The sequence below is a fragment of the Balearica regulorum genome, chromosome 4 (assembly GCF_011004875.1).
Source record: "Balearica regulorum gibbericeps isolate bBalReg1 chromosome 4, bBalReg1.pri, whole genome shotgun sequence".
Taxonomy (NCBI): domain Eukaryota; kingdom Metazoa; phylum Chordata; class Aves; order Gruiformes; family Gruidae; genus Balearica; species Balearica regulorum.
This window is the reverse complement of record NC_046187.1, coordinates 65,843,895-65,870,021: the sequence shown is the minus strand read 5'-3', so window position 1 is coordinate 65,870,021 and position 26,127 is coordinate 65,843,895. Positions and strand designations below refer to the sequence as shown.

The 26,127-nt window shown below is 43.3% G+C and overlaps 1 protein-coding gene across 2 annotated transcripts in view; it reads left to right on the top strand.

Annotated features, from left to right (window-relative positions):
- Positions 1-3,418: 3,418 nt before the first annotated feature.
- LOC104640656 (complement C1q tumor necrosis factor-related protein 7) overlaps positions 3,419-26,127 on the top strand; it is a 126,033-nt gene continuing 103,324 nt past the window's right edge. Inside the window, exon 1 of one of the 2 annotated variants that reach the window (XM_010298352.2) lies at positions 3,419-3,775. The gene's annotated coding sequence lies outside the window, so the exon portion shown is untranslated. Of the gene's footprint in view, positions 3,776-19,004; positions 19,337-26,127 lie in introns of those variants that run through there. The other variant, XM_075752460.1, reaches the window with a different exon arrangement.

Here is a 26,127-nt window from a genome sequence, read left to right as displayed (position 1 = left end):
AAACAAAACCCAAACAACCAAACTAAGCAAAAACTTCCATGTGTTTTGACATCATATTTCCGTGTAACAACTTCTTCTCATTTAGGGCCACTGGACAACGACATATTTCTATTTACCTGGATGAAGCCAGTCTTCATTCACACCACGCTGTATAAGGGGAGAACCAGGCATCTGCCTTTTAGCAGCATTGTGACCTCCTAGAGCACACTGTGCCAGACAAACCTGCTCACTTTCAGTATTGAAGCAAGATGAATCCCGAGCAGTTACATTCACATCTTGGCAATTTAACTGAGTATTATATGGATGTAAATGCATTTAGCCATAACACAGGAAAATCCCAAATCCCAACATCAAAGGATACTTCTCTTTTTAATGCGACAAAGTCATAATTCCTTCCTGCCAGCAAATCAACTTTTAGTGATTCACTGCAGATGAAGGATTTTGCTTGATTCTTGGTTCAGATGCTTGTGTTGGAAATATCCTTGATACTTATTAGAATCTGCTGAATCTTAAAACACTCTGGTCAGAGAAAGGACTTAAATATGTCACCAGGAAAACGTCCCAGCTGCTTGCCATATGAGAGGATTAAAGATGATAATTTGTCAAGGGTGTGACAATTATATTCCTTAAAGCAAATTTTTTCTTATGCATCTATCACATGGATTAATGTTTTTTGTCTTCAAGATGGCAGTGATCTGTTTTGCAACAAACGTCCACACGTACATGACCATACGAAGACTGGCACTCACAGGTGAGGCAAGAGGCATTTTCTTCTGCTTTGAAATTTCTCTGAGGTGAATGATTCCTTTTTTCCCAACCCCTGTGCCAGTTGCTGTGCTGTACCTGTAAGGACATGAATGCCAAATAGCAGTTCCCGGTTCAGCTGCTGCAGCTAGCAGCTCCATCCTACCACAGCTGTGTCTAGACAAAGCCAAAAGCAAGAAAATCAATGTTCTGGTGAAGTGCTAAAATGTGAAATAGTTGCCTAGAATTGTAACTTTAGAGGGATTAGAAATGACCCTATCACAGGCACCAGTGAGCACCCCTATAAAAATATAATCTTTCTTCGAAAAAAGATTGAACCTGTATTTTCGGTTGAACACTTCAACCTCCAAGGCCTGCAGAGCACTTTGCAGTTTCTCCTCCACTTTTACTCTTGCCTCCCACCTCTGATCTGGAAAGCTTGGGAAGTAAATGAAATGGGTTCAACTCCTTCCTTTTAAGACTTTTGTTATGTTGGAGTTTGTGTCCCTTTCCCTCTGACAAATCTTAACTGCATCTTCCTCCTTAAGCGTCCTTCTCTACAACCTGAGAGCCAAACTGCCAGCTGGTGCTTTAACTCTGTGTTGTGGACCACAGAAAACTATTCAGGTAGTCTCGGAGGGCATAACAGCTCAGAAAGAAATATGTTATTTTTATCATTGCTGCTATAAAATTAATGGGATAATATTGTTTATTATTTCACCAACGGCATTTAGTTCTTAGTCACATTCCTATAAGGCAGGTAGATGAATGGAAGTGAGACAGACTCAGTCCAGAGCTAGGTATGAATCAGTGGCAGAGCCCAGGTTTGTTATTTCCTGCCAGTCTTCTCCACAGACTGTTAGAAAACATGTTTTTTCCCATGTGACAGGGTGACATCCCCTGCTTCCCCAAGAAAGACTCATCAGGAGGAGAAAGCAGCATCTCACGCTTCTCTAAACAGGAGCAGAAAGAGAGGAACTAAGAGAATGAGGGCAACACTCTGGATCATTGTGGGTAAACCCCATAAGCATGCAAATACAAGCTTCCACAGAGGTGCCAGCACCTAAAAGGATATGCCTAATGCCTGATCACAAAATGAAAGTTAAGATACAGAAATCATTCAGGTTGTTTCTACAGTACATTTAAGTGACATGGTAGGATGGTATTTGTACTTTCACTGTTGCCCACCTGCATCCAAGTCCAACAGCAGATCCACAAAACAAAATAAAAACTACTCTGATAGCTATAATTTGGGGAAAAATAAAGACTTGTCAAATCATATACTGAAGTTTTCACATTAACATATGATTTTGTAACAGAGTATTCTATATCCTGGTTATTATAATTTCCTACTGGAATGAAACTCCACTAGGAAAAAAAAAGTATTTTCCTTAAACCCTTTCGCCCATCATTGGCAGTGGTATTTTGTCTATATTGATTGAACGCACAGGACCCTGGCTTTTAATTCTCAATTTTAAATATGAAATACTTAATATTTCAGTGTCATGTGAATTAGAACACTCAAACGAACAAGAGCTTTTATAGTGACTTCAAAGGGGGCATTTTGACATTGGCTTGTTTTGTCACAGAAGATTCATTTCCTCTTTCACCAAACACCTTTGAAAATTTCAGTGTAATGATTCCATCTTCACCTACATTAGCTTTGCAAGAAAATATGGCTGACAAAGCCAAAAGTCACTTAATAACAACTACAATAAACTTTATGTCACCTTAGCATCCGCAGGTCAGTTGGATGCATTTCCATAAGTGCTCAGTGATTTGGGACATAGTCTGAAACAGGCTTTTCAGGATCCTCATTTTTAAACAGAAGTTTGTTATGGTACTAATGTGGAAGCTCAGAGACTGAAATTTCCCAAAGCACAATAATGTTTTATAATTTGGCTTTTTGTTTGCTTGCTTTTAGCTACTCTGCAGAGAAAACTCATATTTGCAAAAGGGGACCTTTTATGTCAATTCATAAATGCACACCATGTGTGTCAACCATAACTGGTTGAAATAAATTCCTTGCAAAAAGGAGGAATTCGACGTGGGCACAGGCAGCTCTCCTGCATGAACAACATTTTGCACACTCCACTACCTTAATTTGAGGTAAGCAGAACAGAGCTATCCCCAGTAAGTGGATGCCTTTGAAAGCCATGCCTCTGTTATTTAAAGCTTGGCAGAGTCTCAGAAGATAGGATCATTGCCTTGAGTTTCTTTTAAAACTCTTCAGCATCACATGAGGGAGCAGTTTGGGGTTGTGCTCAGCCATGAACCTCAGCTTGCCTGTCCCACCCTCCCCATGACAGGGGCACCCCGCATTGCATGAGTGGAGAAAGCCCGAGAGAAAACCCCTGGACCTGTCCCCAAAGCTTCAGACCAAGGACTAGGTCCCCTAAAAATACCGGGAGTCTTTTGGCCAATTCGGGGGCCAGGCTCCTTTGGGACATCTGAGCACTTTATGTATTTGAGGCTGTTGCTTCTTCCTCCACTTTGAGGCAGATGCTGCTCCTCCCAAATCCCACGCTGAGGGGACTACATGCCAGAAGGAGCATGATTTTTTCCTCTTCGCTGTGTCTTTACTGAGAAGGAGACAATTTAGCCTATCATGCTTTCCAAAGATGATATAACATTACCTCAGGGAGGCTGTGCCCCAGGTCCTGTTAAGACTGACAGACCACTTCAGTCTGGAGCACACGCTTGCTCCATGGTATACATAGAGCTCTTTCCAGCAGGAGTTTTATAGCAAGCTCACAGTTGCTTTAAATTAGAAAAGTTGGCAAGTATCCAAGGAAAAGAGTGGGAGCTGATTTAGCTGAGACAGACAGTTACAAAACTCAATACAAGAGCATCAAGCTTCAAATAAGTTTTCACAAAGTACGTTATTTGTCATCACAGCATTTAAAATTGTTTTAAAGGATTTTGAATCACCAACAATTACCTGTTGGCTTGAATTTACAACTCTTATACTACCCGAACGGAGCATGTTGCTTTCCCTGAAAAATCCGATGTCATCTACTTGAACGTAAAGGTAAGTTACAACTGATTCTACTTTCCTATTCTGATTTCTCTGAAATGCATCTGAAGAAGGGAACGCAATAGAGAGACCTTTGAGAAAAATGCAGATTTTTGCTGGGATACATGTGACTCCATTAGAAATTGACTGTAGTAGAGCTTCAGTGAAATCTGTTTATGTACCTTGTCTTGTAACAGAAGAGTAATAAACTTGGACATTTATGCACAGAACATTACTATCAGAAAGTTACCAGACAGATTTTTTTTAAAAATCAAGGACAAAATTTTCTGGCAAAAAATATTTTTTGCTGTCTACCTGTCACAGGGTTTAGGGTGATTTAATTGCCTAAAATCTTTTGAAATATTTCTCTCTATCTAGCTTTAATCTTACATTCCATCAACCTGAAAGAGAGATTATTGTTTTTTTCCCTTGTGAATGATTCCAACATCATTCCAAATCTTCACTTTAACCTTTGTTGCTATGGTTTCATAGAAACTTGTTTTGCAAAAAAAATCCGTAAATACCAAATCAATCATTTTGCTTCAGGGTTGTGCACTTGCAAAGTTAAGCTCCTGCATTTAACTTATTAAACTCTCACAAATACATCCATTTGTTATTTTGTCGAGGTGTTTCTTCTGTTTGTTTGGGTTTTTTCAAGATCATTTAACTTTTTGTGCTTCCACTGCTACCGGCAGTATGCTTTGTTCCTATGTGCAGACTGGGGAGAGAACATGTGTTGTTAAATACAAATGAAATGCTGAGCATTAAGTGATTAAACACAACCTTGGTCTTGGTAGGTGAGAGTGTAAATGGATTAGCGGTTTCTTGCTCCCTTTTTTCCCCTGGGTCTCTGGTTACCATTATCCAGGCAGGGCTGAGGCAAGGCTTGCCTGCATGCCAGCTGCCCAAAACCTGATACTCACAATGGTGGCTAATTTCTCTAATCCACTCACTTTCAAGGAAATGATGAAGCTTTTCAGGCTGAAGTTTTAGGAAAATATGGGTGTGAGCACAGCATTACCCACAGCCCTTGGAGCTGTGCAAGCTATGGAAATTCGTTAACAGCAACCTGCTTCAGAAATCACACAACTACGATGTTATATAGCATGCTGCATTAAAAGAGACAGAAAAATCCCTTCTTCACATAGTGCCTGCTCCCTGTTTTCCCTGGCTTGCTTGTTTTCCCAGAAGCTATGCTACTGGAGCAGATTTTCTCTGGTGGGAATGCAGGGCTGTCAGTCCCCCTGATGCTGTGTCCCCATGGGCCATGCTCCGCCTAAGAAATGCATTTAAGAGTAGAGAAACATGGAGCAGAGAGGGCAGGGGAAAGGGTACAGAAAAGCAACGCTGGAAGTGGAGGAGCTGATATACCTGCCCATTGGCACAGAGGAAATCCTGAAAGCCTGGTTCCCTTTGAAGCTGCTCCTGGGTTAAGTTTTGTGCCAAGTGGGAAGCCCACCAACACCGTCCTCGCTGAGCTCTGGAAAGGTATAGCTAGGGACATCTCCATCGGGTGTCACCTGGGTGAGGACTAGTGGCGTGGGGATTGGGAAGCGTATTCCCCTAAGTGGTTGACTATTGTCCTTCCTCCACAATACACCACCGATCTGATGAGTAGGTGAGAGTGAAGATAGTGAAGGCTGGTCCCGCTCCATACTGCTTAGTATGCACAGGAGATAGGATGGCTTCTGAAATTTAGTATCTCAGCCACAGGGACTGCTTCTGACTCAGCAGTAATAACGGGCAATAATGCAAATGAGGAATGCAGTGTTCATATTATTTCATCTCCTCCATCACCTCTACACTTCACTGATGCACTTATCTACGGTTTAGCCACAGTGGCAAGGTGAGAAGGTAGATGGAAATCCACATAGGAACAGCGTCCCAAGGCTGGGTTTGAGTGCCTGCAGGAGGACATCCTCTATCCCGTTCACTGCGATAGAGCTGATGTACATCCTTAATGCTCTGTGATGTGTCCGTTCACAGGTCTGTCCCATGCATGGGTAAACCTAATTTCCAAGGTCCTTAAACAGATGCTACAGCAACATTACGCGTACTGTCATTGCATGATCAAATAACACCTGTGTTCCCAGAGGGACACATTGCAGATGATAAAATTACAATTTAGATCGGTCAGAAAAACTTAACTCACGGGGCTGGAGCACCTGTCCCATGAAGACAGGCTGAGAGAGTTGGGGTTGTTCAGCCTGGAGAAGAGAAGGCTCCAGGGAGACCTTATAGCAGCCTCCCAGTACCTAAAGGGGGCCTACAGGAAAGCTGGAAAGGGACTGTTCACAAGGGCATGGGGTGACAGGACAAGGGGGAATGACCTTAAACTGAAGGAAGGTAGATTTAGATTAGGTATTAGAAAGAAATTCTTCACTGTGAGGGTGGTGAGGCACAGGAACAGGTTGCCCAGAGAGGTTGTGGATGCCCCATCCCTGGAAGTGTTCAAGGCCAGGTTGGATGGGGCTTTGGGCAACCTGGTCTAGTGGAGGGTGTCCCTGTCCATGGCAGGGGGGTTGGAACTAGATGATCTTTGAGGTCCCTTCCAACCCAAACCATTCTATGATTGTATGATTCTGTGATAGGGGAGTGAAAATCCTAAGTCTGCAAACTTTTATAAAAATAAGAGGCATTGAAAAATATAGTGTTTCTGTTTCCTAGAGGTTGCTTGTCACAGATAGAAGACAGGTCAAACTCCATGTTATCTGCTGAAGTGGATTCTTTGATAGTCAAAAGGACAGCAAAGCAATTGTGTGATTGCCTTGGCAGAGAAGTCTAGAGGCTTGGCAGGATCATCTTCGTGCTCATACCTGGAAAATAAATGCTGCAAGTGAGATAATTACTACCCATATTTACATTTTAGTTACAGGCATCAGGCTGCAACTGTCAGCAAAAGGTATTTATTTCTGCTCACAGTCTCTCTAAAATAAGAGGCACAGATCGATAGGGTAGTTTCTCTGCTGGGTTGAAGAAGAAATCCAGATTACTCTGATTTTTCAATGCTGAAGTAAATTGCTTGGCATCTTCATAGGTTAGGATTCAGCTTTCATTTTGGAAAAGCATTGTGAATCTGTTCCTGGGTGTCTATCCTCAAGCCTCGCCTGATGTTGGGTGCAGATGGGAAAGCTCAAACCAATGAAGGCAGAACTGCAGAGGACCTGGCTCAGGTCTTCAAAGTTGCTTTATGGTTTCACTAAACCTTGGGGTAGGGGAAGATAGCACCGTCTGATCAAACCAATTCTTATCACAGAGAATAGTGGGGATCATTTTTAAAGGGGAAGAATAGGCTGTGCATAGTGGGAAAAAGATCCTGGCAGCGAGAGGTATACGGTTATAAAATAATCCAGGGGGAAAGAGGGGGAAAGTCTCACTGGCTGGGATGTTTCACTTAGTCTGGGCAAACCTAGAAGAAATCTGTGGGGAGCAATCTTTCCTAAGCTGAGAGATGTGAGAGTCCATATGTTGTGCTGGCTTAAATGTATTGGCTCATCTTCAGTCTATCTGCTAGATTTGTCTTCCTCATCTGTGTGAGTATCGCAGTGTTCAGACCCAAATGGGGCCTACAGAAGTGGAGGCCAAATCTTGAACAAGATTTAATGGAGATAGTTAACTGTGTTTGGACGCCATCAGGCCACCCATCCTATTTTCAGCTTACGCTCTGCCCTCCCTCTTTGGAGAGACCCCAAACCCAAAATCAAACACCCTGCAACAAACAGGAACATCTGGCAAGAATCTGAGATTAAAGATGGGGAAGGAAGGGAACTGTTCACTAAGGGGATGGTTTTTTAGGATGTATTGCAATTCATGCGCTCTGTTTTATTTCTCTCAGTTTTCACTACATTCTTTCAATAAAGATATTTTTCTTTCAGGAAGAAACAAGAGCGGAGAGGGTATTAATAATAGAGGTGGGACCTGAAATGTAATTTAAAAAATGTGCAATAAAAACAGAGAGTGATGATGCTATGAAAATAAGGAGGGCTCAAAGGGCAGAGCTGAAGAGGTGCATGTCCTGCCTGCTCGCCCCACCTCTGTCCATTGGTCCAATGGGCCTCGTGGCTGGGTCCAGGCCAGCGTGGGCGTCCCATCACCGCAGCACAGGAGGACCTGATCTGTGAGCTGCTGAGAGAGGGACCTCCCATTTGTGTTTTTTCACCCTTTGGAAAAAAAAAAATGTCTGACCTTTTTCTGGATTTCTCCAGGAAAACTCTCCCTTTTCTTGGAGGGAGACGCTCCCTGTGCTGGAACATGCGTCTGCTATTCTCGCTAGCAGTTACGACTCAGGACCAAAAGTCTTTTCCCTTTTCAGCAGTCTATAAAAACTTGATGTAACGCCAGCCTTGCTAGCCCCGCACTGATGTTCCTGCACAGTGCCGGCCTGCTGCGTTTCAATGCACCTGGGGATTGATCCCACCTCCCCGACACATCCCAGACTGCTGTTTCAAGTCCTTTTTCACCATCACGAAACAGTGGAAGTGGCTCTTTTGGGACTTATCATAGAAACACCTAGGTCACTTTTTGCATTGATTGTTTATTCCAGACACCATGTCATTTGTTTTTTTTAACAGAGCAATTGGCTGCTTTGAGTCATTAAGAGCTCCAGCTCTGCACCGATGTGCTCTGAAGGTTATCTCCCAGATCTTGTCCTTTTTTGATCCTAAACCTCAAGAACAGTCTTTGATCACAGCCCTGCTTTAGCAGTTCTCACAGTCCCACACATCTCTACTTGTCTCTAACTTCTCTTCAGTTCCTCTACTCTTTTCCAATCTGATATGCTACTTCTCATAGCCCTTCCATTTTCCTGGCATGTCTCTGTGTTTACCCAGGGGCTTCCCCTTTACCACCTCCTCATGCGGGGCTTCTGAGGGGGTGCCTGATGGCAGCCATCCCTCCCTGAAGCAACAGTGGTCAATGGGCCATCCTGTAACCCCTGCTCAGATGGTGTGGGGAGGCAGCAGTACTCTCAAGCTTCCCAACAGCTGATTTCCTGATGGTGGGAGAAAGGCCAGTTGCTTTGGCCTCTCTTGAGTTACTGTTTCTGTTGTTCAGTGCAGACATTCCTGCTAGAAAGGGGCGATACACATCTGCAGATGACCTCTGAACACCAGCTTTGAGGTGGGGCAGTGAGAAACCATTCCAGGAAGAGGTAGAGATTTTGAGGGTGGGAACAGGATGGTCTACGCTCCAGCAAAGCAGTGTACATAAAGGACTGGCATCCAGGTCACAGCTCCCGCTCCTCTCCTGGAAGAAGGAAATTTTCACTTCTCTCCCCAGCTTGGGTAAAGGGAAAATTAAAAAAAAAAAAAAAGAATAAAATTTCCCTTTCCTGATTCAACTTCATCATCATCAACTTCATCATGTATGTGAGTGTCCCTAACGGGAATGCAAAGATCAAGTAACAAGGGCAGTCAGGCCGAAGGAGGCAGCTTAGGTGGGACGAGCAGGTGAAACAGGTTGTCCTGTATCTGTACCCTCCTTCCTGCACCCCCAGAGAGAGCAGGTCCTCTCTGCCCAGGGCTGGCCCCTGGGTCTCAGAGTGGCTCTGCTGCACACCCACATCTGCAGTGGGTATTTTTTGGTTTCTCTAGCGGAGAGGCTGCATTTCACTATATTTTAAGTTTGACAGCTGTATTACACTGCTTTACATCAGAATGGGGTTTTGGAGTCTGCACTGGAGATTGCCTTCGGCTTTTTAATGAGAATTGAGTTTCCTCTGCAGGACTGCCTGGGATGGCTCCCTGCACGCTGACAGGCCACACACCTCAGTCCTGATTTCGTAGCCTGCTTCGGGCAGAACTGCAATTCAAAATTTCTGTGCCTGGAATTTCTCAGACAGAAATACATGTACCTTGCACTGTGTCACACCTGAACGGTGCCTCCTGCGCTACCAGGAGGTGCCCAACTAGGACCTGTACTGTACAGCCAGTCTGAAAGCATGCAGTGAATCTGCCTGGGGTTTCTTGCTCTGACAGATCCAATAGATTATTGGAAAATCTTGGTTAAATGCACATAATCCTCAAACCCACCTGGAGAAAATATCCAGGCAGAAAAAGAGGGCATCGTGGGAACAGGAGCTCCCAGAAACCACCCAGCATCTCAGTTTCTGCCTTTCTGCAGGCATGTTTTGTCCTTGCAGACCAGGGCTGCTGTCTGAGAGTTTTGATTGCCAAAGGCTGAAAAAAAAAATCTGACTGGTGTGTGTAAACCATCTGTTTCTGCAGCTCAATACGGCACATATTAAAACCCTGCAGTGAGATCCAGGCCACATCAAAGTCAAAATAAGCCTTGTGGTTTCCTTCGGCAGGGTGGCATAAGGGAATGCACGGATCGGGTCCGTTGTAGATGCAGCTCAATGGATGCCCAGGGTATATTTGGATTGCTGCACCTGGCAGGATCTAGCCCCAGCTTTCCACTCCTGCAGATAACAGCTTGTATCCAGGAGGGTTGTTTTCATACTTCCTGCACGAGGTGAAAGCCTATGTGAAGTGCTTTGATATGATGTGTCTTGGCCATTTCCAACCTGCCTCAACAATCTGGAAGTTGTATCACTGCTGGGGATATACGCCAGGGTTGTAAAACATCTCCGTTCCCTCAAATACCACCATTTTCTTCATCAGAATGGGACTGCTTACTGCCATCATTGCTCATGCTTGAGCAACCTCTGTGGCGACTCTGGCATGAGGTTTGGATTCCTTGACATTAAGACTTGATGATCCCATAGCAGAAACAGTTTGGCTTGCACAGAAGAACTGCCGACACCCTTAAAAGGAAGGCTCTGCCGAGCACACGCTGCTGGAGATGCTTGCTGCTGCTCCAGCCTGCCCAGGACCATCCTGAGCAAGCCTCACAGCAGCCATGCACCTCCCCTGCCCCACCGAGCCCCTGTGCAGAGGGGAAAGGTACTGATCCTTTCGGATCCTGTGGCCAGAGGTTGCCAGGACCATGCCCTGGTACCGAATTCCCCGCCAATGTCGGAGCAGCCCGGCCAGCCGCTTTGCTGTACGTGCCTCCTTTCCAGCGTGTCAGCGGAAGCAGATGTTTCTAATTTATCACTAAAAACAAACAACTTAATCCCCCAAATATGCAGCAGTGGGGGGTGAGCTGGGGCCTTTCTACTTAAAGCTGATTTATAAATTGGATAATTAAGGTTAATTTGTCCATGAATGAAGCAAATATGTGTCAGATATCATTACCAGCACTTCCTCCCTCTAAATTTTGCAAGCCCTAAACATCCAAAGCCTTTTCAACCTGAGGCAACGGGGCACGTTCCTGTTCTGCTGGCCAAAAGCGGCTGGCACTGTTTTCTTTCATCGACAACTCTAATATTTATCTATTTAGGCCTTCAGAACATTATTTATGTGTAACAGACATTGCAGCCCTCTGTTGCACGGGTGCCAAAGGCAGCTCCAGCACACCCCTTCTCGCTTTCGAAGACGTATTTCACCCCGGCTGCCTGCGAGTGAAGGCTGGAGCGCCAAGAGCTTTCACACAAACAGCGTCTGCTTCACCCCATGAAAGGGCTGCAGGCACCGATGGGAAGGGCCCCGAGTCCAAACCCATTCCAGAGGAGACTGATAAAATTATTGGTTTTACCTACGTTGTATGAGAGCTGCACATCACAGCTCACCTCGGAGCACCTGTGTTTCAGCACGTGCACATATATTGAGCCGTCCAGCCTACAAACAATATACAGACCCTACTTCTGCCGACACCTGCTTCAGGTGTTCCTACTGCTTACAGCTTGCGTTATTATTCATTAAAAACGGTTCTTCTCCAGGCAGCTTGGCACCTAGCCACAGCACGTCTGCCATGCACAGGCGGCGCTGAAGGAACAGCGATGCAGTAGCCCTACAAAGATCTTAATAGCTCCTGGAGACACAACAGCAATGCCGGCCCTGTTCTGCAGAAGGGCAGAATCTGGGGGCTGCCGATGGATGTCTATGGACCTTGTGTGCCTGTGAAAGGTGATCAGAAAAGGCAACTCCTACCGGCAATAGGACAGTTGAAATATGTCTGAGCATCCACAAAGCAAAAAGTATCATCTGGTGTGGGAACATGAAGGGGTCCTCTTGTGGGGCCTCTGCAGCCCACGGACCCCTGCCTCTGGGGGTGATGGGGTGAGGACGCCGGGGCTCAGCAGGGCTGGTCCTGCTGCTGCAGGTCGCTGGGCAGCCAGGAACAGGGTGCTCGGGGAGGCAGGGCTCATTAGCATGGTGTTACCTCAACCCCAGGGCTTTATGGGTTTATTGCCTAAGAGGTAAACCAGGAATAATACTGAGCTCAATCTGCAAATTGCTGTGCTAAATCTAGCTCTTTTTCATAGGAAATGGATGGCTGTACTGATTTCTTCAACTGCAGCTGTAGAAATAGGGTTCAATCAGGTCTCCTCTCCTAGTGTATGCTGCAATGCTCCCCATTCCTCATATGCTGGTGCTGCAGAAAGGGACCCAACAATGCAGGCTGTGCTCCCCTGGGGCTCTCACACACAAAAATAAGCCCCTGCAGCCCCAGGTGTGTGGATGCACGCACTGCAGCCACGGCATAGCGTGCTGCTTTTGGAAGTTTGGGCTTTCAGGTTCAATTGCAGCAGCTGAGCAGGTTGTAAGAAAATGTAAAATTGCAGCTTTTTGCTAGGGGCAGGTGAAATCAAATCTTACATAGGAATGGTGATAAGGCTGTGGGATGCTGTTGCGATGAGCAGCACTCTTCACCTCAGTGGTCTCTTCTGCTGTGAGCAGCATCTCCCAGGGCTGGAGCAGTCAAGAAATCCTTCTCCTCCATTATTTCTTTTAAATGGTAGGATTAGACAATGTACCAAGACTGCAAATAACTCCTCATCAAGCCCAAATGTCAGGTACGCTGAAAGAAAGAGTGAGAAGGAGAATAGAAGAACAGAAGAAAAACAGAAGGAAAGCAGGATTACAGTCAACAGCAGCACTAAGAGCAGGAATCGGAGCCCTCAGTGCTCTGCTCCAGCTATTACACTCTGGTCCCTCCCACAGACAATATCCATAAAGTGATCTGGGAAAACAGTGAGTTTGAGAAGAAAACTGAAGACAACTGGAACAACACTAAGCTTGAACAGAGCTGAAACAATTCTATTTTGGGACTCAAAAAAAAAAAAAAAAAAAACAAAACAAACCAACCCAAAACAGAAAAAAAATTAACTCAATCCAGACAAGCCTGTATTGCTTAAGCAGTTTTACGCTAAATGAAATGAGAGCACCAGCATCAGTTTATTCCACAAAGCTGCAATCTGCTTTTCAGTTTTGAAGCCTTTTCCCAAATGAAGAAACCATATGCCATTACATTAGTTTGTACCAGTGATGGAGCCCTTCACTTCTTGCAAACTGGGCTGTGCTTCAAATGGTGATATACGCTGCAAGTGGCTTCACCTAGTTAAAGAGGTGCCTTCCCTCATGCTGTACTCATGGGGGATGGTCAGGGATACCCTCGTGTCAGAAAGCCTCATACTTGCGGGAAGGAGACTGCAGCTCATTGCAAGAACGGAACATTTCTCTGATATTTTCAATAGCTTGGTCTGAAATAGCCTCAACCTCGCTCTGGACCTGAGGAAAAGACTGATGACTTTGAATAAGGAAAGCCATCTCAAATTTTCCGATATGACTTGAACTTGATATTTTGAAGCACTGATTTTTTTGTTCCTGACCGTTTTTCCCAATGTTGTGGAGAAGAAAGGGCTACAGATGTAACTTCTGGGGGGACTTGATCTGTTGCAAAAAGGACCATTTTCTTAAACTGTCAAAAAATAATGTTTTACAATAAGTGTTTTACCATTATGTTGAAAGTAGATGAGCATCAGATTTTTGCTGGGAAAGTGACACAAGCTACTGGTAGAAAGCATGCTTTCTAATTTCCATTGACATTATTTTGCCTTCTTACCTCTGATGAAGCAGCAGTAGTCGAAATGAGTTTTGCTTCTGGCTGAAGGTACACTCCACAATGGAAGGGAGAATGTCCTTGCCTTAAGGCATCTCCAGGTTTCATCCATGTTGTCTAAGAGGCAAGGCAGTTTATTAAAAATCCTTTCTGACCCTCAAATGGAAGATCCCACATCTCCTCAAGTGCAGGCTCAGGACATTCCTATCTGAGCTTGAGATCTGCTTTTGATGAGTTTTAATGGTATGTGTTGTTGATGTTCCTAAACTATATAGCTCAGTGAAGCATTCAAAAACAAATCTTGAGCCCCCATGGGGTATGGTAAAAGGTCTAAGGATAAGTTTTGATGTGGATATAAAGACATGGTAGCTGTCAGGTCCTGAGTCATCTTCCAGTGGCACCCACAGGACCAGAAAGGGAATACATATGCTACTGCACATTTTTGAGCCAGAACTTCAGCTGGCGTAAATTAATTATGCTGCCTTTGCAGTCAATGCAGCAGTACCGATTTATATCAGCTCAAGATCTGGCCATTCAGATTTCAAGACTGAGAAGTTATATGGACAAGATATTACACACTATGAATCAAAATATAAGTCAAAAATATAAGTCAAAATTTTTTCCTTTTTAATGTGCAATTTGAAACATCAACAGCAATTTGCAGCTCCTGAATTCTTGCCCATCATTCACTAGCTCATATACCAGCTGAGACCACATGAACAAGTGTGGTTAGCATCTCACCTTACGCGAGATATTGCTGCAGTCCTGATTTTGCCGACTTGGCAAGTCTGAGCAGGTATGCAGCACGGTGTCGAGGACAGGGCTTGGCAGTATGGGCCATTCACATGTGGGTTGCAAAGAAGCTTAAATGGATCACTCCAGGAAGCAGAACAAGTCTAGCATAGAGCTGTGAATCATGCTACGTTCTTTTTGTTTTTCCCAGAAGTAATATATCGTTTCCTAGCTACATGCCATTTACATATATATTGGTAGGACCATGAATAAAATAGTCTTTATTACTCACCAAAAGCTAAATGTGAGATTGAAGTGTGAGGGCCACACATAAAAGGCGCTTATTTAAACATTTTCATTTTCATTCTTGTTTTCAAGACAAGACTATCTTGTCTTTAAATTCTTCCCAAGCCCCCTTATGTATGAACTGAATTTCAAAACAAAAAAGTTATTCCGGATGTCTTAAGTATATTTTTCCAGGCCTGCAATTTAAACAAGTTACAGTAATACTCACCTTCATATAGTTTCTGATCGCTATAATATGAATTCTCACTGACAGCAGTGGAGATCACAGGGAGCTTTCCTGGTTTCCAAAACCAGCTTTTACTAATTTGGATCCCATTTCAGGTTGTCAGAAGGGCTGTGTTTCAAGGAGACTCATTCATTTGATGATCCCTAGTACAGCTGCCCACCACATGTACAGCAGCAGTGTTAGCACTTTTTAATTTTCCTCCACTTTCAGCTTCAGCACTGGAACCCATTACATAGCTGGCATCTTACAAGTGCTGTAAGTTACTTTTCCCCTTGCCTCAAAAAATGATCCGTAATAGCAGGGTGGCTACTAATAACTAATAGCTAACTAATAGCAGGAATGCACAGAGAGGTGACAGCAGGTAGGATGACAGCTCTGAGAGACGACCACTCGATTTCTTACTCTGCACAGACTATGTGAACTCTGACAAATAGCGTCACCCTCGTGCCCTAGATCCACATATGTAAAATGAAACATTATTTTTTGGCTTCTATGCCAGATAAGTATAATCAAACGATTGGGTGATCAGATATTGCAAAAACCAAGAGTTCGTAATTAGCTGGGATAAGGGACGCAAAATCCCTCTGGATCATAATCATGGAGTCAGGTCCTTGCTCTTGGGAGTAATGGAGGTCAGGTGTGCTGTATGGAGTCGAAAACCCTGAATAGTAGAGTCTTCATGGCACCTACTGCAGAGACAGCTGCCAGCTGATTAGACCTGCTTTGAGCAGATGTTGAATGAGATGAACTCCAAGGGTCCCTTCCAACCCACATTACTCCTGTTATTCTGTTCTAACTCCGCACCTCCACAAATACATCCTCTTGGAGCACTGGAGACCATGGTGCTCACCCCCAAGGTAGCGCTGCAGGAGACACCTTGCCTCCATCAGGGACAGAACAACTAAGGCATGATGGACTGAACTGATTCAGGACAGCTCAATGCCTCCACCAAAAGTACTTGTGGCCGCTGATCCTAGAAATAGTGTAAGTGCCTTTAGGTAGCACTGTACCTCCATGGAGCCAATCAATGGCATGGTTTATTTCCAGATGACCATCTAAAGGTAATGAAAGTTTACCATACTGGAAAATGTGCTCTCTAGTTCGCATTTACCTGCCATGTCATCTTACATTGCCACTGAATCAGTGTTTCAGTGCTTCTGCACCAGCCTTTGCATGTAAGAGTGAAAATGAGTCTTGTGGTTCCTATTGACTCTGTGCGCGTTGCATCTCTCACTAACTAAGTGCGGGCTTTGTAAAAGCCTGGTGAGCTGACATTGGAAATAACAGCTACTGGGATGTATATCCCTGCCGTGCCCAAATTTTTTAAAGCTGTGAGTAAAATCAGATGATTTCAAAACAAAGTCTGATCCAGGTAGTTTAATGGACTGTGTCACATCAGCCACAGGGACCTGCTTTCTCGGGGGCTCGGGGGTAACCGTACAGCGTCATGCCAGCAGAGCAGCGCTCCCAGCCCACGGGCAGCACAACCCAACCAATCTTCTGGGCGGTGTTTGGAAGATAAATGCAAAACATAAGAATTTAATTTATATATAAGGTTCTACAGGAGGAAAAAAAAGAAAGAAAGAAAGAAGATTTAAAGGTTTTTGATGTGTAGATCATGACATAGACTTCACCCGACAAGTCTCATACGCTTTTGTTTGTGTTACAGCTCCTGGAGTCCTGACCAAGCTTCCACTTTCACATACACAACTGCAATTGTAACCGTGACCTTAGTTTGTGAACTGTTTTCTCAACTCCTATATAGAAGTCTGTGAGTGTATATACAACACTCAGTAAAGCAGATGATATTTTCAGAGACTACCCTGCCTCCAGTCGAGAGACACGATTGTGTGTGGCCAAAGTAAAACGCAGTGCCCCAAGGCTTGCAGGGCTTACGCAGCTGTGCTGGGGCTGAAACGGCCTGGGGGAGAAATGACACTGTCCATGCAGGAGGAGCTGCAAGTGCACTGCCCGAGGGCTTCTTACTTCCTCGGGGGAAAGCCAGGTCCCTGGGGCAGAAACAGTCACGCCTGGGGGTAATTAGCTGGTGGTCAAATTAGCGGTGTGTTTCAGATGTTTGCACTGAAAGCAACAAGGTTTGGTTCTCAGAAGCTAGATATATATTCTGCTTGCCTTTGCAAAGAAGCAGGCAATAGGTCCCAAAGCAGGTTTTGAAGTTTAGCCTCTTGTAATGATGGGTGGAAAGCTGGACGGGGTCTCGATGTGCCCCGCTCACGGGGCTGCTGTCTGAAACCTGGGCGGGTGCGAGTAGTCCTGTGTGCCAAGCCCCGCTCCTACAGACCAGGTCACAAGGCCTCCGCATCATAAAACAAGATTAAAAGTAAAAAAATCCCAGCTATTTTCTAAAAATAGAGAAGCTGAGCTGGGAGAGAGGGAGAAAATGTGCTTGCTGATGGCTTAGCGGAGAGGGAAGAGGTGCAGCAGGGCAGGTGACAACAGGGTCATCCCTGCCTGGATGAGCAGGAGCCAGCACAGGGGAGCTCCGCACCGACCTACGTAAATAAGCCCATTGTGGAGAAAAGGTGTTTTGGTATCTGAAGAACAATACTTGCACCCACACTAGTTTTAAAGCAACAGCTTGCAAACGTGCATTTTAATTTATTTAAAAAAAAAATAAAATAAAATCAATGCCAATACTTTGAAGTTCAAGGTATACATATATGGTTTGATAGCACCTCCTATTTTGAAGATGTTAGCAGAGAAAGGGAAGGGGAAAACAGCGGGAAGAGCTGAAAAGAGTAAAAACTAATTTATTGTAGACTTAGATTTTTAGTATTTGACAGAAGAAGTGGATATAAATGGAAACTAAATTGAAACTGAGATTTCTCTCTTTCAACACTATATATCACTGCTACTAGTCAGCTACAACTGGGAGAGACAATTTAATTACCAATAAACAACTTTGAAGTTGTACATGTGTTTTAGTGTTTTAATAAAGTTGAAAAAAAAAAAAAAAAAAAAACAAACAACAACAGAAGCTGAACCCAAGTCTGAGGTTCAAGAAAAACCTTGATAACTCACATATAAAATGTCTAGGGGATTTTACAAGTCCATTGTCACACAAGGGGAACAAAAAACACACTAAACAAAAGAGATCATTTGATCATTCTTAATTAAAACCTATTATTTCCTTAAGCTAGAAAAGCTTATTAAAAGTTTTGAGGGTTTTTTTAATCTTTATGTTTCATAAAGCAAGGAATATTTTAAAGTTTGATTTTAGTCTGTAAGTTTGTTTCCCTTTCCCCCTCTTTTTCAACTGAATACAATGGAATGAATTAGGACTTTGATTTTCTTTCTAATCTCTTCACTACTCCTTTTATTATGTCTAAAATATGGGGCTTTTTTCATCCTCTCCATAAACCCTCTGTCTTCATTGTCTGGGAATTGAATGACTATGTTTAAAGCAATGTCTTTATTCTTGCAAATATAATTTTACAATGGAGCAGGGAAGTTCTTTTTCGCTGAAACCTTACATCTGCCTATTTTAAGCTACATCATTATCTTGCTTTTCATATTCGTCTCACTATTAGTTCTTCTGAGGACTTATTCCAAAAAATGTGCTTGTTTTTATGAAGTTTAATAGGTTTAAGTAGACCAAAGGAAAAAGAGAGAAAAAAAAGAAGCAAACAGATCTTTTGAAGGAAACAAAAAAATCTGAAAAACACTCATTTTGCTTGCAGGCAATTCATTGCATTTATGATGTCCGAAATGCTAAACTTCAGTTTTGAGTTACATTTCCTGGCTGAGATACAGAGATTCTCAGAAAATTGAGGTCTGAAATAGAAAGTCAGCAGTAACCTCATCTGGAACAGAAGGAACCTCAGCAGAGGGGACAGAGCTGAGAGCGCTGCCTCTTGGGAGCTGTGAACTGAAATAGAGAAGCCTGTCATCTTTGGTTTATTTTTAAAATATGTGAACAAAATAAAAGCTGAAAACACGCATTGTGTTTTCATTTTGCTGTGCCTGCGCTGCATTGCTCACATACCCTACCGGTACAGAGCATGACATGCCACAGTTTCTGCGCTCCGATCGCTCACTCTTATGTTACTGCTCAAGTATGCATTCAGAAAAGAGCCAGCAGATATAGTAGATTTATTCTAGTTGTCGAGGTCAAGGACTCCTTTTTTTTTTTTTTTTTTTTGATTCAGCTGAGAGGGAACTCTTTCCTCATAACACCAGGCAGGCTTTCTGCTTTGCAATCTACTGTCAGTGTGCACCACTGATAAAAAAACGTGAGAGTATTTTTAAAGGAAATTATTTATCAATCTAAACCACCGGTGAGTTAAGTGCTGTCTCCAGTGCCAAAGTTAGGCGACTTTCAGCAAAGCACAGCATCTGCATGCACTGCAATTCAGAGACTCCAGCTGCTGGAAGCTCTTGCAAGCCATGTAAGTAAAGGGCTTTATTTTGCTGAAGCAAACTACATATTTTCTCTTGCATCGTAAAAACTCTGAGATAATCTAAATTTGAGATTAATTTCCTAATACTAGTAATGTTCTTATCTTGCTCTTGCTTTGAATAATGCCTGTATGTTGGCACAATAAATAAATATCTTACCTTTCTAGAAATGTTTTGCTTGTGAGTAGTGTAAGGAGCAGAATCTGTACATGGCTCGGGCAGGCACTGTTTGCTTTTCTGATCACTGACCATTTATTTCTGTTCTCTGTTTGTGATCAGCACAGAGAACTCTCTGATTTCTTCCATTTCTTCTTACTCTGATTTCATGGGCAATGGGAAACTGGCAGGAAAATGGAAAACCTGTGCAAAGGAAAACAAAGAGCAGAAGGGTAGTTAGTTTATAAAGTGGGGTCAGTGAACCCAAAAGCGGTGTGTAACCCCCATATTGAACGTACGATCTTGTGGGGTTTTATATGGTTTATAGTGAGGTTTAAGAGGTCACAGATTATGTGACTAAGACAAACATTAAATGACAGAAGAAATATTTTGATTGCTTTATAAAATGTATCGTGATGTTCACGCTCATATTTAACTGCTTTCTGTATGGTTATTTGGAGTTTATTGCAGGGGATGGATCAGCTTTCTCTGAGCTTCACAATGCAATTTAAGGTCATGAAATATTTCCTTGTTCTCTGTGCAGTTCATGTATGCGTTGGCAGCAACAGGCCTGGCAGACAGGTGTCGAAATCCCAAATTCCTCTTCTTGTCTGCGAGGTCCTCCCTGCCCTTTTGATGGCTGCCCATATGCAGATAGAGTGACAAATAAATGGAAACTGGCCGTTGTGCAGGAAGGTTGATTAGCTCCACTGACCAGGTACAAGTGGTATTAACCTGAGACAGAAATTTCATGCACTCAGGATTCCCAGCATCTTCCTGCCCAGAGAGTCTCTAGCTCACTCACATTCCTTGCAGCCTTTCCAAAAGCACCTAATCCCTCTGACTTTACACCTTCTATTTGGCTCACACTTTTTCCCAGTTCCCAGTAACTTTTAGCAGGTCCTTCCCTTCAGACCCACATATCTGAAAGGTGCAAACTCTGCCCTCCAACCATCACAGTGCAAATCCAGCACATACCCACAGGGCAATACCACCTTTATTTATTGCAGATACGCCACCTCAATCGCCTCTTGCATCAGGTGCTCAGAGGAACACAGACGCGCCCCCAAAGAGCTTAGTACCCCTCCTAGCCCTCCTGCTGACCTTGATTTCCGTGGCAATGCAAGATCCACATGCAGAAAGGGGCACTGTCCATTAAAGGAGATGCCCATGGTTCATTGAAATCAATGGGAAGGCCCTCCTTGACTTCAGCCGGGCAGTCAGACCAAAATAGCAAGGAAAATGAATAGACCTGCAGGGCCGCGGAGCTGCGGCGTGCTGCTCCCAGTGATGCTGGGGTGTCACCTCCCTGAGCTAGGACAAGGAAGAAGTTTGCAGGGTGATACCAATCACATTTTGAAGGTGCATTGGCAGATGCGGGTCAGAGATGTAGGGGATCGGTGTGAAAGTCAGACTCCTCTGCTGATGGAGGGAGAAGATGTTGCTTTTCAAGAGTTTTTGGAAAATGACAAAAAGTTTCATTTTCAGTACAGAGATGGGTAAGAACTGAGGTAACTCTTTTTTTTTTTTTCTTTGCAACTCAATTCTCACATACCTAGCTGGTGTAACTGCACTCCAGGGAGCAAACAGCAGTTTGTTATATTTTTGGAATTTATGTATATTCATGTGTTCCATTAGTCTCTTGGCAAATGCATCTTTTGAGCTCTAAAGCTTTCTGAACCTTTCATATAGTCCTTTGCTTTGAAGCAACAGATGTCTGTGATAAGCAGATGGTTATGGCTTTGAATTTGAACATCTTTAAATACTTTGTTGTGTGTATTTTATGGGGAGGAATGTACTCTGTCTTACTACGCAGAACTGATGCATTAAATGAAAAGTATCCATGTCTGGATGCTTGATGTCACTTCCTAGCTTGCAAACCAATAAACCACATGTTTTTCAGGATTATTTGTTGTGAGATATTTTCACCCTATTACTCAACTTGTGTTTTCAAGTTGCAAACCAACTGCGAAACGCGCTGGTCTGATGTGACCTCAGTCAAAGCGAACAAGCAACAAAAGCAGTCAAAGGAGCTGCCCCGGTTGCGAATTGCATTCTCACTCTAATTTATACTGTGAGCAGGCTGAAATCTTCCTCTTGCAGAATTTCCCAGAGGAAATAATGCAGTGCCTATGGAAATAAATGAGAAAAAAGATCTTTTGATCTTTCTTATTCTAAAATTTCATTTTTCAGGAGGTACAGCTATGAAATTCAATGAGCGGAGAATCTAAGAACATAAGATCTTAGACCACGAATATATCTGGGAACACAAATAGAAAGAATAAATCTCAAATAAGAAGATAACTCTCACTTTCTTTCAAGGAAAAAAAGCCAGATAAATAGATTTCATCCAAATGTTGTGCTATTGGATATTCATTTACTGCTCTAACAATTATAGTTCTTTTCTCCCTCTTCACCTGACTTGCAGACATGAAGAGTTTGGTTTTTTAAAGAAATCTCTTGAGACAGCCTGTAACATGTGTGAACTGTTTAAACTTGAATTAGTTGATCTTAAGAATGGATTATTGCACAGATTGCCAAAGGTTTTGTTAATTATAATGACATAAGATATGTTATTGCACGTACTCAGTGCTTACACAAGGCACCAGCCTGGCTGGAAAGAAGAGAAATGCCTCATTTTGACCAAGCTTTGGAGTTTTTGCCTCCACCCCTGAGAAGGGACGGGGCCGTTGAAGGGTTTGTGGTGCTGGAGGGGTGCTAGAAGAGCTCAGTGGTGATGCAGGATATGCTCTTTCCCTCCTCTCTCTCCATTCCCTCCGGGAACCTTTTCCCACTTCTCCAGGATGCAGTAACCCCTAATGCCAGGCTGTCCCAGAATGCACATTTTCCTCTTTTTAACCTCAAATCAGCCTGTCTTTACTCCACAGCACCATGACTGGTGTTCAGCCTTGCTGGAGAAGAGAAGGCTTGGGATGGAGAAAGGACTTGATGGGGACAGCATGCCCCAGCATAGCTGCTGGGACAAACTGTCCACTCTTTGGACTTCAGTGGATAATCCCCATCTCCACAGGTATAAGCAAAGTATCCCACATGTAAGCAAAGCATTCAGGCTGCTGACCCTTGTAGTCTGTTACGCAAGGCTAACGGCTGCTCTAATTACTGCCTTGACTAGCTATGCATTTCCTGGTGGTTTCCTCACCCAGATGTCTTCTGGGAATGGTCATTACCCAAGACAACAGTGGACTAACAAAACCATTACTTTGACCAAAGAGAGCAGTTCCTTCAGTTCCACTTTGAAAGTTTTAAGATCTCTTCTGTATCCAATACTGTAGAATTGAAAAGAAAGAGAGGAAAAAAAAGGGGAAAAAAAAAAGGCAAATTATTAAAGGGTTCTATTTTATAGTCTGTTATTTGACAATATGAGGTTTAGAAATCTACATACAAATGACGAGTTGTGAAAACTTCTGATTGATGGGCTGTCTTTCTTTCTGACAATTCTAATTGTTTAAAGGCTGCAAACGTTCAAATACTTTGAAAACTACAGGCAGTACTCTACTACCTGACAGCAATGTAACTCAGAGACAGGCTCTCCTAAATAAATCCTTGCAATGATATGAAGAGATTGCATTCTGATGCGTGCCAGACTTCTCTTGTATCTGTCCCTGTGGAGCCCTACTATACATCACTGGTCTGTGCAGCACCCCAGCACATATGTATTTATTTCTCTGAATACCACCTCTTGGGCTTACACACTGAGGCAAAACTCAATGCCTGTTGAACTGAGATCTTACTAGAAGTCTGTGAAGATACAGAAAACTGAAGGTATTTTTCCTGGATTCTGGAAATGTGTCCATCCATGGCCACCCAAAAATAAACAGGTTCTTTGTAAACAGGGAAAGAAAACAGGTTTTAATCATTGCCTTGCTGCTGTGTGCCTATAGCCTTCCCAGAGAGTCAGAAGCAGAAACAACCCCCCCAAACCTGCCAGAAAGCTCTCAACCTAAATTTCTACAAGACAATCAGCAAACTGACTGCAAAGTAATTAGCAAAACATCCAGAGGTGACCAGTATGGAGAGACGAGGCCAGTTGCCATTACTGTGGTTCCTGTAATGGAAAAGCTCTTGGCAGGCAATGAAGCAGTGCAGTGTCATACCAGCATGCAGACGGAAAGCGGGTCTGGAAGCTGCTCTAGGCAACTTGCTGCAATGGAGGGATGCAATGGGAACGCGGCCTTTTTGCCCATAGGAAAATGAACCTGCTGGAGCAGGTACTGTCATCTTCAGTTATCAATAGCTGTTAGCTAATGCAACCTATCTGAGTGACTGCCCATTTCTGAAGTTCAGTGAAGTAACTAACATACTTGATGTAGTTGGGGAGGGAGCGGGTGGGGTGAGGGGATTGTTTGTGTTCATATTCCAGGGGAATTATTTCTGTTATATTTGTAAGGTTTCCTCCATGGCTTTTAAGATGTTTCCTGAAATCGGCAATTACATTCATGTAACATCTGCATCCAGCTTTTTCCTAAAATAATGGTGAAGCAGGCTGCTTGGTAATTAAAACAATTCTTTCTCTGAACCTTATCTCCCTTTTGGTTTATCAGCTGATGCTCTAGCAATCTGCCTTGAGGGGCTGTTGATAGATAGTTCACTGAGATAGCTCGATATCTCAGCTACCTTGTCCCTGAGAGGTCCTTGATAACACAGAGAGAATTCAGTGTTCACCACAAATTGACTTTGGCACTTATTGGTAGTTCAGATCCTTGACAGCACTGAAAGCCTTTGGTGGAGCAGGTGGGGAAAGATGACACTGCAGGCAGTCAGAAGAAAGCTTTGGGACTGGTTTGGTTTCTGTGTGGCAATGGGGAACCAGATTCAGCATCACTCTGTTGCAGCAGCAAGGGCACAGCCAGCACACCCTGATCACTGCCTCAGTGCATGACCGGGCTCCTACCTACCAGCACAGTGTCATTAGGGTGTCCTCTGAATCTCCTCCCTCAGAGGAAAAAATTCAGGAGAATTACAGAAAATATTCAAGGTTCAAGACAGCAACGACGCAATTTTCTAAGTATCCCAAAAGGGCAGAATAATTCCAAGTTACAAAGCTGAAGATTTGAACACTATGTGACCAGGTTGGGTTGATCATACCATGGTTGCTATGTTCTGCTCCTTAAAGAAAATGTTCTGTATTCAGCCGTTTCTTGTTCAGGAAGGAAAATGTTCAGATTCCCTAGTCAGAATGAGCACCAACGGTCATAGAAGAAAAGGGTAAGAATCTGTATAAACTGAAAATTCAAGTATTTTGTCATTATAATTATTGACAGACACCATATACTCCTAGAATTTTGTGATCTACAAATGGGAAATCATCCTTCTTTTATATATACCTGCTTTTGAACATTATTTAAATTCCTATAGCCCAGGTGGGAATCAGAGAAAAAAAACCCCAACTTTTGGAGGTTTCTGCTTGAAGCAAAGTAGTTAAGGCCAAGAAGAGAGATGTAGATGAACACAATACCTGTGGGGTTTGATAGCTGACTTAAATACATTGGTTTTTAAGAATAGGTATGGACTCAGCATGTGAGGGAAAGAGTTATCCTCATGTTCATGTTCCTGGTTGAAAAGAATGATAGCTTCAGGCAGACAGTATGCAGAGATGTTTGGATGAAGGTGTTGCCAAAGACCATCCCAATTGTGCATCAATGCCGTGAATATCACACTTGAAATTAGTCAGCAACAGCTATGTCATCTTGATTTGCATGCTAATACAGATGATGCAATAAAGCTCTGGAGGGATGGATCCACAGTTAGCTGGCAATAAAATTTTTGGCTTTTATGAATCACCGAAATTTCAAAATTCTCAGGAGTGTATTTCTCTAACTTTGCACCTTGCCTCTTAAATGAAGAAACATCCCGCTGTGGCCACATCTATGACATCACTTCTTCAAGGAGAAAAGGATGTCACACTAATATTTCTTTCTGAAAAAAGCAGGTGCAGAAACAGAGTTCTGGACATTTTTCATACATGTGAGCTATGACAAAAGCTTGCTCATTATCAGCCTTCTAGCTGAGAATAAGTCTATGTTATAGTTGAGAACAAGCTATGTTTCAGTGCCTAGTGGACCCTGAAACAGAGCACTAGAACCTGTTCCAGAAAGAAACAGTTCAGGGAGAAATATGAAATGCCTTTTCATGAGATGAATGTTGTTTCCAAGACAATCCCACGACAGAAGGTCTTTGAGCTACATGGCCATTTCCAAAGTGTGAAAGGACCCTGGCTCCATTTTATCCTGCAGGCAAGGAAGGAAGATGACGGTCCAGAGAGGCACTTCTGCACGTGGGGTGGCAGTGACTGGTGATCTCCCTCCTTAGGGCAGATAAAGTGACATGTGGGTCTTTCGACTTCTTTTTTCCACTCAGTGTAGCCCTTTCTCATTCATTTTTTTTACCACTGAAAGAGTTAGAAAACCTCCTCCAGCATCTCCTCACTAACAGGGAATTTCTCAGTGTAGGATTATATAAATCATATTTTGCTAACATTTATGGAAGTTATGACCACACTTCTGTGGTCAGGGCTTGTGTATATTTTTTCATATTGATTTCACTGTAATGCTAGCTTGCTGCCCCTTGTTGTAATGAGGTCTTAAGTTTTCCCTGTTGGCTTGAG